We start from the raw sequence: 12,924 nt of genomic DNA on the forward strand, positions 1-12,924 counted from the left end.
AGGTTGTTATATGAGATTTTGCTTAAAATTCAGTACCATGGTGAAATTATATGAGGAAATTATGTCATTTATTTTTTCAGATTGGATAATAAATGTTCCTTATATTGGATAGAAAGAAAATACTTTGTTAAAGAAAGAACTGAAAATTCAGGTAAGTTAATTAAACTTCAATGAATGATATGCTGTTGTTGTATTATGGTTTTTGTGGTACTAATTTTGTTGAATTAGTGGTTCCTTCCATCCACTTTTTGTACCCAAAGAAATTATATTTTCTATTACTGTAAACCCACTTATTTTCGCAAGCGATTTATTTTCACGACTTTCATGAGTAGAAAAATAACGCTAAAATAAATAGTGAATATGTTAATCTTGGATCTTTTAGTGAATTATTTAAACTACCTCAAGTAAATAAGAAAATCCCAAAATTAAATAGCCGCAAAGTGGAACAAAAAGGGTAAAACGCGAAATAAAGTAATTTGCTAAAATAAGTTGGTTTACAGTATACTCAAAATGTGTTAATTTTAAAACCACTGACCACAAAAGTATATCAACCACAATGAGAGGGAATTTCACGTTTTGTTTTCAACCAACGTCATTAGTTTTCTTACTGAGAAATCTTATGCGGAATCAGTTGTTGCAGGCTTTTCCAATTTGATTCAACTGATACAAGCAAAGATTTTAGCCATGCACGTGCAGTTAATACTGCTAACAAATGAATTTATTTATAGTATTTAGGTGCATAAGTTTAATTGGTGATTTAAACAGTATTTTTACTTCTTTTTGTACTTTTGTGCTTTCTTAGTTAAACATTTGTGTTATCTAGGGTAAAAATTGTTGACATTTGAAAAAAACGAACAAAAAACAAACTTATTACAAAGCTTTTCAAAAAAACTTCATTAAGTGAATGTTACGGTCACATTTGACACACCAAATCTTTTATTATAAAGATAATTTGCTGCGTTAATATGTTTCTTTGTGTCAAAACGTCATAAAAATACGCTAAATGTCATCCTTAAAAAGGTACAAAAAACTGATGTATTTCGTGTAAAATAGCTTTCAATTTTATAGCTTTTGTCGAATGGCCAAAGCCTCTTGTTCACCTTCTCTCTCGAAGTGTCACCGAAATCATGCATGCAGGGATTTAAATCGCTAAATCTGTGAATTTATCCCATAAACCAATACTATTGTAATAATGTAATAGTCAATAGGTCAGAAAATGATTTTTGATTGAAAGCAACATATTTAAACCTGCAATTGGCCCTTTAAGTAGATTAACTTTTTAACATATTAGTGCAACTTTTGTCACCTGGACACAATAAGAAAATAAACTTTAGATTATTTCCATCTAAAGAATACACTGACCACAAGCTGTTTTTATTTGCCTGGTTAATTTTCTATTTGTATCATTGTACCTGTTATGCTACAGTTTTGATTAGGTCTTTTTTCTCTAGACACAAAACAAGTCACGATTGTGTGTCACTGAGATTTAAATCGGAAGCAAATAATAATAAATGCTGATTGCCACGATTGTATGTTATTAAAGGGCTCCCCGTCAAAATTGTTGTTTTGTTTATTTTTAATCAATGATCCTTGATTGGTCGGTTGATTAGACATGGATATCAGTTTTCTCTGAGTTGAACCGTTTTTTGTTGTGAGGTCCCCCATATTGCATGCATCTATCTTTAAAGTTTTAAATCGAAGAGGTGGATATAGCGGTTTTTCTTTTATTCTGTTCTATTTATTTCCTGTTTGAGTATACTATGACTGCGTGCTGTATGAATTAAGGTAGGCAAGTTTATCTAAAAACCACAAAGAACATTTTATTTTAATTAGTAATTAATTTAATTTGATATGGATGTGATCTGGTACACTGTCTGGTGACTTCATTTTAACCGGTGACCAGTTTATTTAGTTCATCTTAAATGGATGCATTTGATTTCTAATAATGGAATGAATTAATGTGATGAAGGTAAAACTATTTTAGAATTTAATTAACAATATTTTGATTCTAAATGGATGGTATCATACAGAACCTGTATATAAAAAAATTACATTTAAAAAATAGTTTTTAAGAAACTTGTTGATTCAAAGTTTTTGGCATACACAAAATTCATGTAGAATTTTCTAATTTTAAAAATCGTACGTGAGAACTTGTATTCTTGTTTAAATTTAATTTCATCTTATATATCTTAAGTAAAAGATTCCAGTACTCAATAGAAAATTATACATTAACAAAAAAGTCAATACAATAATATTGATGTAATATATTTATAGACCTTAATTAGAAAATTACTATATCAAATTCAAGATAATCACTCATTTTGATATCAGAATTTTTTTTTCATATTCAGTGAGAAAACATTTTATTTTGGTAATATTATTTGAGGAATGAAACAATCTTATCCTCTAATTCCATCTAAAAGCATCAGATTAGGGTAATTAAGTATCTAAATGAAGGTTTCCGTAAGTAGATAAGTAACAAATTCTTCGTCTTCCCCTAAGAAAATAATCAGAATGAATAGGAGCCAATCTGGTTATTATCAGAAACGTTAGCTAAGCTCAAATTGTTTATAAATTAATGACAGCACAAAATTACTTTCATTAAATTGGAGATGAAAAGTTGAAGAACTGTTTAATATTTTTTGTCTCTAGCGTCTAACGTTGGTTCAACCCTTAACATGTGGGAACGTTTTCGGCATCAGACTTAAATTAAACTGGCTTCGTTTCATGGTGTTTTGTAATTAAAAGAAAGAGGGAAATTATCAAAATAAATACAGCTGATCGTTATATTTTTATGGTTTATGTAAGACGATGATTGCAAGGCACTCGTTTTTCAACAAATCTGTTACTTTCTATTTACTGCTTAATTTTGTATTTAATTAAAGAAAATGGATATTTTGTAAATCCCACTGATCGAAAGTACTCTTTTAACTGATGATTCAAGTTAATAGGTTTCATGCTAATAGATTTTGGAAAAAAGAGTTGAAAGAAGGTTAATTTAAGACTCGTGTTTTAGAACTGCAATACCTAAAATCCTTTTGATTTATAGAGGAAATAGTCCCTTTTTGCTGACTTATGGAAGTTGTGAATGGTTCTCAGTTCATGTATGTTTTGAATGAGATATTGCACATGTCTACACTAAATGTTCTTTTTTTTTTCTGGCAAACCTGACTTTTCAAATTGTTTCTTTTAAGAAGTTTTTTCAGAAGTTAAATTTGTTAGGGGAACTTTGTCTAAAGTTTAAAGTTACAGTGATAAAACTTGTATTTAAAAGATTGCATAGTGGCTCAATATCACAAACATAAAGATTAAATGGGGGTAAGAGTGGGTTGCCTCAGAAAGACAACTTTAGTTATCTATGCATTTTAACCATATATCAGTTGCTCCATGAGGGAGAGGGGATGCCCTGGCCCCCCCTCCTTTTGTGGGAAAAATTTGGTTGATTATATAGGGAAATATTGAAGCAAGACTGGAGCGGGCCCCCCTTAGGTCAGTCAGTGAACCCCCCCTGAGGAAATGTTCTGGATCTGCCACTGGTTGCTCCATGAGGGAGAGGGGATGCCCCCTCTGGTATCAAATCTTTCTGCACTTATCTTGTTCGCTCTTACTCTGAAGCAGTGAAAAACTAGTTACAAATGAAAAAATTGACTGATTGATGCTTTAAAAGAAATTCATTAGAGTCAGATCTTGAACCTGGTTTATTAGTATTTCCATATCATGAGTTTGAACATGGTTCCTTATAACGAGTTGTCATCTTATGGTGCATTACAGTGCAGTACTTGTCTCTTCTGTCTGTCCATCATTCAAAATATGACAACACACAATTATAATGATCAATTTCAAGTTGAAATTGACATTATTAAATTTTGTATGAAGTTTTTGATTGAAATTAACATCAATGTACCCAGAATAGCTGAAAGATGTCTCAATACACAAATGGCAGGCGATTGAAAAGGCTTAAATAAATACTTCAAAAACTTCTGCACCCTGAATTTTGAGCTCTTGTATTTTAATTGTACAGCTTTTGAAAATTTGTTTAGAATTTTAAACATGCGGCTGAGATAATTGACATTGGGTTTCATATCTATAACGATTGTTACGCACTTTGAAAAACCTATCAAATGAGAAGTCTTGTATAGAAACATAATAAATGCCATTAGTTATTAAATCTATTCAAATACTTAACATTAGTAAGAACTTGTTCAATTTTTATAACAAAAAAAAAAAATATATGGGTTTATAATAATTTTTCGCATGTCAAATGTTTTGTTATTGATTTTATGAAATGAGACCATATAGTCAAGTATTTTTTGTTAGGTAGAGTTATTAATATTGTACAAAATTTTAATTATGAGCTTAATTAGAAAACGATCCGTCAGACTTTACAAATTATGTCATATTTGCATGCAATACAATTTGTACTTCTTATTTACTAAAAAAGAGATTTAAAAAAAAAAATTTTTGTTTGACTTTACAAATTATGTCATATTTGTAAAATATTAAGCCTGTATTGCTATTTTTGCTATAAAAAACATTTTGATATTTGAAATTTTTCTGTCAAGTAAGTTATGTCATAAATACGACTGATAAAATCGTTAAAGGTTTGATATGATTATAGGTTCACTGTTTCCAACACAAATATAACTACCGGTTGTTGTAATTTACTAGTGGTAGGTCAACGAGCTTTTAATAGGGGAGTCAACTACAACATGAAAGAGATCCATAGGATCGGAGATCACTTTCACCCGCTACAAAAAACAAAATTTCCTAAATTACATCAAATTATCCAGAAATTAGCACTTGTATAGGTAATTTAAGATAGATCTGAAGAAATCTACCTTAACACATGTTTTGTGTGATAATGACGTTACGGATATTTACTATAAGAAAAGTATTTAGGTAGCAATTTCAAGTTTTGTTATGCAGGGCAGGGGTCATAGATTTGATGACATAATTTATTTTAGAAGCAATCTTAAGTTTTGTAATTAAGGGTAGGGGTTAGAGTATCGATGATATTTCTTCAAAGTAGGTGGAAATTTGATAGATATATTTGAAGATAAGAAGATACAATTGACTCACTGAAAAATGTAAAACATGCTTGATTTCTGTTTTCATCTCTGTCGATTTATCTGTATATTTTTCTAAGATAGGATTTGGACATGAATTTATCTGTAAGATTAATGTGTGTCTATCTGAAGGTCTTTGGGAAAGGTTTTGATATTAACAATGTTACAGTGTGTGAAAGGATTTTTTTCAATCATGAATTTTTGCAGTTTTACATTCTTTATGGGTTGTTCACAAAAAATGTTTGCTGAACACATATATATCAAGCACATTCTCCTGTCTTTATGCTCTAAATTCATAAATTTAAAAGATAACTTTTTTGCAAATATGCCTAAATATTAATAATCTATTTCATAAGTTCTTAAAATGGATTGTAATGAACATGCATGAAATATTTGCTACTGGACATACAGCAACCAACAATCAATCAATCTTAAAGTGGATGTACAAGTACCAAATCAGCTTAGGTACCAATTAGTTCTAATAATGTTAAATGGAAAATTTTGACAATACTTCACTTCTTTCATCCTTTATCTTCTTTCAAAACTTTTCATTAGAAAAAAAAACCTTGATTGTTGCTACCAAATTCTATGAACTTTTGACAATCGGAGAAAGCCAACAGGTCAACAATTTTGCTGTTTCTTAATAGAAAAAGCAGTCTCTTAAAGCTAATACTTGAAAATGTAAACATTTTTTATACATTCTATGCCGAGTGGGAGGAGTCAACGACTGAGGAAGTTGCATGTAATTAGAGTTAGTGAATGAATTGGTTTCATTGACAGAGCTTGTATTTGATACAGATTATTCAAGTCTTTTGGATGTTTAAGCAGGTGTTAAACATTGTCAATTTCGTCCAGTTATAGACAGGGAAATTAGACATCAATTTTCAAGTGTTTTCTGTGGAATGTGATAATATGTCTCAGCAGGATAATCATTGGTTTAAGTCATCGTGATGAAGCTTGTTTGACAAAAAATTTATCTTGGCTTGTTTATTTTTCCAAATTACTTTGAGATTCATGGAATTAGTCTTTCGATTAGGTAAGTTGATTCTTCAATTGTTTTTTTTTTTTATTTAATGAAATTTATAACATTCGTTTTTGATAAAAAGGTTGTTTTTATTTGTTCAATCATCTCAAAAATTATAAAGAATATAGCTTCACTGTAAATTTGACTGTTTGAAATTTGCATTCATACCATTTCATCACATTTTTTATATCAATGAGATATTATTATCCTTAAAGGCTATCTAGTTCTTTTTTGTTCTTTTTATAACTATATATTACATAAACATTTATTAGGAGCAAACTGCTTCATTACTCTTTTAAATTTGTATGAAAAATTGTCAAAACATTTGTAAGGTAGTTTAAACATGTTCTAGAAAGTCCAAATATGGCCTTAGATTAGATTGAAAATGATTAGTTTGGTTGCCAAGGTATGATGCTCAAATTTCTGGGTTTTTTTTCTCTTTATGATTGGATGTGCAGAGTTACGGCTCTTGATGAATTACCTCCCCTTTGGAACAAAAACAATATTGACAAGGATAATTAACAGTTGTTGGATAAGTGACAAACATTAATCACTCCTGTACTGTAAACAATCAAAGACAAAGAGGCAATTAACAAAACCTTCACAAGTTGTTATTAATGTACATAAATCATTATTTGTGCAATGTTATATCAATTAAACGAATATTATCTAGTATTGTATGTCATTACACTATGTGTGAGGCATTGATGCATGGATATTTGTTTTTAGGGACGTGTGAGGGCTGTATAGCCAGTCAAGGTAGTTAAAAACTTCCATCATCATATGTTTTTTTAGTTAGTTTCATTACTTTTTGACAAGTGGAATATCTTTCCAATTGTATCAAGATTTTGTTCTTAGTTTATAGTGAAAAACTAAAGTTAGAATGTTTTTATAAAACTTTGAACCCAAAATTGAATATAAAAATCTTTTGTTTTACTTTTGATATATACTTCTATTTTACATGATCATTGGATGGTCAAGGTCATTAGGACCCAACCTCATCAAATTGCTTTACTTTGGAATTGGGTACACACACAGCAGAATTATCAACATGATCAAGGTTTTATGAAAAATTTGGCCATGTAACAATTATTAAACAAAAAAAGAAATACATTTTCCTATGCATTTATAGCAAATTTTAGAAATTAAAAAATGAAATTCACTTTCTAATTTAAATATTTAGAATAAAGTCATGGAAAATTATACTTTCTGCCTATGTTCAAATTGATAAAAATTACCAGATTATCAAACAATTCATAATTTTTGAAAAATTGAAATACCTGAGACGATCAAATGACATTTCATTCTACCTGTCATAGGTAAATTACCCCTTAATTACACAAAAGGAAGGTAACTGAAGATAAACAATGTATTACATAGCAGAGAACATCATGCCACACTTACATAGGGTGTGAAATACCTCTGGGGTAATGATTGTTTTATGGCACTTTAATATGTGTAAAACAGTTGGATATTTACAGTTAGAGAATTTGAAGGATTTGCATCTTGTTATCAAGAGATTTATGTCATTAAAGAGTCTCAGTTTTAGGCATTCAGTTTTCTGGTTTGAATGATTTTACACTAGAAATTTTGGGGCCTTTTATTAAGCTTGCTGTTTGGTGATGGTGTGAGCCAAAGCTCCGTGTTGAAGGCAGTACTTTGACCTGTAATGGTTTACTTTTATAAGTTGTTACATGGATGGGGAGTTGTCTCATTGGCACACATACCACATCTTCTCATATCTATTTAAATCAGTATTTAGGTATAAACTCCTTCATTTTATTTCAGTTGGGAAAATTAAAGTAGTATACTTATAGACTGATCTGCTTTGGGGGTTATATCTCCTTTCATTTTATTTCATAAAAAAAAATTCCACTGAGGCTTATTTTCTCTAATTGTTCGTGTTTGTAGCTTTCCTTCACAAATATCTAAAATATTTAAGTATTGTACCTTTAGCTGGAACTTTCATGACTAAAAAAGTTTTATTCTGGTAAAAAAAATTCATGAAAAGTCCCTAACCTTAGCATCAACCTCTTATTAGATAACATAGAAATTTCAGTACATGTATATGTGGAAAACTGATATTTGAGGAAGTTCTCTATTTGTTTTAAATATTTATCATGTTTATTATGTAACTGAATATTCGTGTATTGTAGGCTAAGTTTTAGGTCTAGACATATTGATGCTGCTAAAATTAGAATTAAAATTAGGTAGGTGAAACCATTTTTGGAAAAGTCTGTAATAAAATTATTAGTAAAATTGAAATTGTCTTACATGAGGCCCGTAGCCAGGAAATTCCAATGGGGGGGTTATTTGGACTCATGAACTCGACTTTAACAGTCACAATTTGAACAGAACGTTGACTTTAATTTGTTTAACAGTGCTTATTTGGTTTCAAGGGGGGTTTGTCCGAACCCCCCCCCTGGCTACGGGTATGTACATTATGATGATAACAAATACCTGCTATTTTAAACATGTGTCTTGCTTTTAGAAAATGAACCAGAATTATTCATGCAGTAGCCAAAGATGTACTATTATAAATCTGAGGATAACATATTTAGTTTTAAGAGTTTACACCGTGGACCAATAGAAGTATTAGTCCTAGATTACACCTGCTTGATTATACCATGGTAGATCAGAGGTCTAAATGATAGTGCAGACTGTTTATAATGGGAGACCGAAAGAATATCAATAAACTAATAGATCTATTTTCAGTAAACCTATCAATAGATCAGGGTCTAAACTCGCTTCATGTAAGGTATTTCAATATAGTCATATTGATGTTTGTTTGCTTAATATTCAGTGTAATATGAACAGAATTGTTCATCTTGCATACTAAATGAACAATATGACAGTATGCAACTAAAAAGTAAAGCTCAAAAGTACAATGTAACAGCATCTTTCTGACTAGATTTACTGGATGTGAGTTATTCCCCCTTTCATTTGATTACTATTTTTAGGATATGAGTACTGCCCCCATTTTAGGGAAGTTTTGCTGTTGAAGACAGTTTTATGTACAATATAATGCCTTTCATTTTTTTTTAATGGTCTTTCAACGTCCATCCAACCCAACTAAACAAACATGTATTCCTACATTAAACTGAAACAATTAGTATGCCAATTAAAGAGTTTTATACTTACGGTACTTCCTACTTTAGCCTTTAATTGCTGTTTAACACAGTGTATGGCTTTTCAGAAAGGGGAATAACTTATATCAGATTATTTTTAAAGCCATATAATTCTGCTTGACCAGGCCCGTAGCCAGGAATTTCCATAGGGGGGGGGGGGATATTTGGACCCACGAACTCGACTTTAACAGTCACAATTCGAACAGAACGTTGACTTTAACAGTGCTTATTTGTTTTCAAGGGGGGGGTTCGTCCGAACAGTATGCAATTAAAAATGTATGTTGGCCATCTCCTTATTGATATTGTTATTAATCAGAAACTTCACAAAATAGAAAACCTCTGTGGCCTTTTTTCTTTCAATGAAATGGAGTATATTTTTTTTCTTCAAATTCTTGGTAATATTGATGTAAAAAAAAGTACAAAAATAATTATTTATTTGTATATATCAAATTTGTTGAATGAAGTTCTATTTTCATCAGTTCAATTATAGAAAACCATCAGTCAAAATTAACTAATTTACCATTGGCAGTAACTTGAAACTTCCAATCACCAACTTGTCAAAATATTTGTATATTCCCAGTGGGTATAATTGGCAATTAACAATACTTCCTAATATCCTCCCTTGTTAGGGGGTGTCAGGGACCCTGGAGGGGGAGGTGTATATCAGATCTAAATCTGACATTACATACAAATAAATCTGTCACTGAAATGTACATATTGTAATAAGATAGTAGGTATCAGAATAGATTTCGTATGATTAGATAGTGTAAGATAGATGCAAAAACTTGTTTGTTTATTTGACTTTGAGGATTTGTTACGATTAGTGTGCAAGGGGGAATTCACCAAGAAGGTTTGTATATTTTTGTTCATCTCACCTGCAGGTTCAGAGGTCAAATAGTCAACGTGCAGAGATTTTGTATGTTATTTAACATGTGGAAAAGTATTGGGGTTCATGGTCAATTGAAATCTAGATTTTACAATGCATTAGATAAGCAAGCCTTATAGAATGGAATAGAACTTGCTTTGATTATAACTAAGTTTAAATTTTGAACAACTCTTTACATGAAGGTAGCTTGATATTAATGATGTAAGCATCATCAAAATATTTTATAAAATTTTATAAAAATGCCTGTACCAAGTCAGGAATATGACAGTTGTTATCCATTCATTTGATGTGTTTGAACTTTTAAATTTGCCATTTGATTTGACAGGGACTTTCTTTTTTGAATTTTCCTCAGAGTTCAGTATTTTTGTGTTTTTACTTTTTTTTTTTTTTTTATAACTTGGTAGCGGAAGTTGAAAATCATGATATCACTAGAAAGAAAACAAATTTGATAAATTGCAAATACCAGGATAGCTAATTAAGTTACATGCTATTTATAATTAAGATTTAAAAACCATTCATTTTCATAAACATGCATAGAAGGAAATGAAATTTTATGCTTTTCATAATTTTTAAATCATATACCCAATATATCTCTTTTTTGAAGAAAAGCAATAATTTTAGCTTCAAATTTCTCAATAATTAGTTCATTAAAATACTCATGTCTTTGAATGTCCAGGAAGAAGAGGGCTTGTCATAAATATTAGACATTCCAGAGAGAAAACCATTCCTAAATAAATGAATCGCAACACCTTTTATTTATCCATTACTCATTCTTCAGTTTGCAATATTTCAAACAAACTTTCAACGAAAATCTCTTTTGTGACATGAAAACATCCACATATTTTTATCAAACGTCTCACTTGGGTCTCAATATTGCATCATACAGGATTGAAAGAGATTAATTATAAAACGGTATTTGAAATTAATTATTCTTGTTCAAACAAGGTGCTGAGTTGAATAAAGATGCGATAACCTTTTTTCATTTGATACCGTAAGTGGCGGGGATATATTTTGTCAATTTTGTCATTGCGTTTTGACGTTATTGTCAATACAAGGGACAAACTCACTAAGATGAAACCTGTGATGTGTCAATATTTGTCCGTAGATTGCAAAACAGTCGGATCAAGTTGTATCGTTTCTTAATAGAACATTTAATCTTAAGGTATACAAGGTAGGGAAATAATTTGAGTAGCGACCGAATAACCATTTAACATGTTTAAATAAAAGTTGTCAAAATTGTCTTCCTTATCAAATTCATACTTGAAAAAGAGAATTTCTGTCTCTAAGAATTTTGATTATGTAGACCACTTAAAAGGTTGTGTCACTGTCATTTTGTCATACACAGGGGACCTGTAACTTTCCTTTTCAAACAATATTTTTCTGCTCTTCAGAGGTGGACGTACTGAATACAATGAGATCGTAATAATAGTGTCAGTGTCAAACAGAAATCGTCAGTTCACTAATGAAGGCGCATCATGCTCTTGTAAGGTATAAAGACAACTAATTGTGTAAGAGATAGAAGAATAAAAAATTACAGGATTTAAAACTGAGTAACTGTTTAGATGTGAAACAAAAATATGAAAAAAGAAGGTTTAATAAGGAAATGAGAATTTAATTTAAAGAAATATTTATTTTAAAAATTGCTAAGTAATAGTGAACTATTAACCTATACATGACTTTGTTACTAAAAGGGTCCATAATGATAAAGAAACATGACCTTGTGATTTTTAATATTCATAGTTTTAGTGGCCAAAATACACCCTCATCTTTTTACCGCTAGCTTTTGACCATTTGTATTAGTGAATTTGTCTCTTTAGTTTATAAAGCTAAATGAAGGGATTGCAGTTCAAAGAACTTTAAATGATTTCAACCACAATTTTAGTTCATTTGTTTCGACCATCAGCCACAATTGTTTCAGGCTTGTATTGTTCTAACGCTAGTTGTAAATGGATACAACATTTAAGTGCAAAAGACCATTCACCCATAGAAGAAGTATCGAAGTTTAGCGGAAGCCTTGAAACACATCGGGACAATGGCAGCATATTGTTTGAAGTTGCACGTAATGTTCTGTGCGATTTCATAATGGATTTTTATTATTAGGAACAGTAGTTGTATTAGTCAACATTTGAATAGTAGTTGATTTGTATCAATCCCCACCAATTGTTTTTTTCGAATGATTAAAATCTACAGAAAATTAAATGAACTTTGAAATCTTGTATTTCACCCCACATAAAGTTCTTTTTTTAACTTTTTGTTTATGTTTTTTTGTTATCTAATCAGTTTGAAACAAAGAAATTGTTTACAAATTTCAAATGTACTTTAACCTAGAAAAAAAAGCGGGAATCATGTCGTTCAATTTTTCTTTGAAATAGTTCTGATTTTTTGTGTGCATTTAAATAATTAAATAAATAAAATAATTGTTTTTTATTTGGTCGGGTTGTTGTCTCTTTGACACATTCCCCATTTCCATTCTCAATTTTATTTGATTCTGTTATTATTTGTATTATATGTGAAAAAGTAAGTGTTTCTTGTGGTTCAAAAACTAAAAAATGCAGTACTAATTTGATGTTTCAATTTAAACAGCAAATGTGGATTTTAATTTCTATTTTGATCTTTGAAAGAATCAAGTATGATGGTTTGTTTTAAAATAAAACTGTCACAATAAGGGGAGATAACTCATTAAATTAACAAAAAATTAAATCAGGATGTCAAAAAAATTGATCAAAGAAGTACAGCAATGACAAATCTTATTTTGATATGGAATATTGATGTGAATAGGTTATAGGAAAATATCATTAACTTTTTTAAGGACTTTGGAAT

At 30.1% G+C, this 12,924-nt stretch overlaps 1 protein-coding gene across 3 annotated transcripts in view; it reads left to right on the top strand.

Moving 5' to 3' along the window:
* LOC139486009 (protocadherin-9-like) overlaps positions 1-12,924 on the top strand; it is a 67,963-nt gene that overhangs the window by 32,668 nt on the left and 22,371 nt on the right. The window contains exon 7 of one of the 3 annotated variants that reach the window (XM_071270699.1): positions 81-151. The gene's annotated coding sequence lies outside the window, so the exon portion shown is untranslated. Of the gene's footprint in view, positions 1-80; positions 152-1,653; positions 1,786-5,745; positions 6,103-12,924 lie in introns of those variants that run through there. The other 2 variants (XM_071270704.1, XM_071270702.1) reach the window with 2 other exon arrangements.

Source organism: Mytilus edulis, chromosome 8 (assembly GCF_963676685.1).
Source record: "Mytilus edulis chromosome 8, xbMytEdul2.2, whole genome shotgun sequence".
NCBI classification, from domain to species: domain Eukaryota; kingdom Metazoa; phylum Mollusca; class Bivalvia; order Mytilida; family Mytilidae; genus Mytilus; species Mytilus edulis.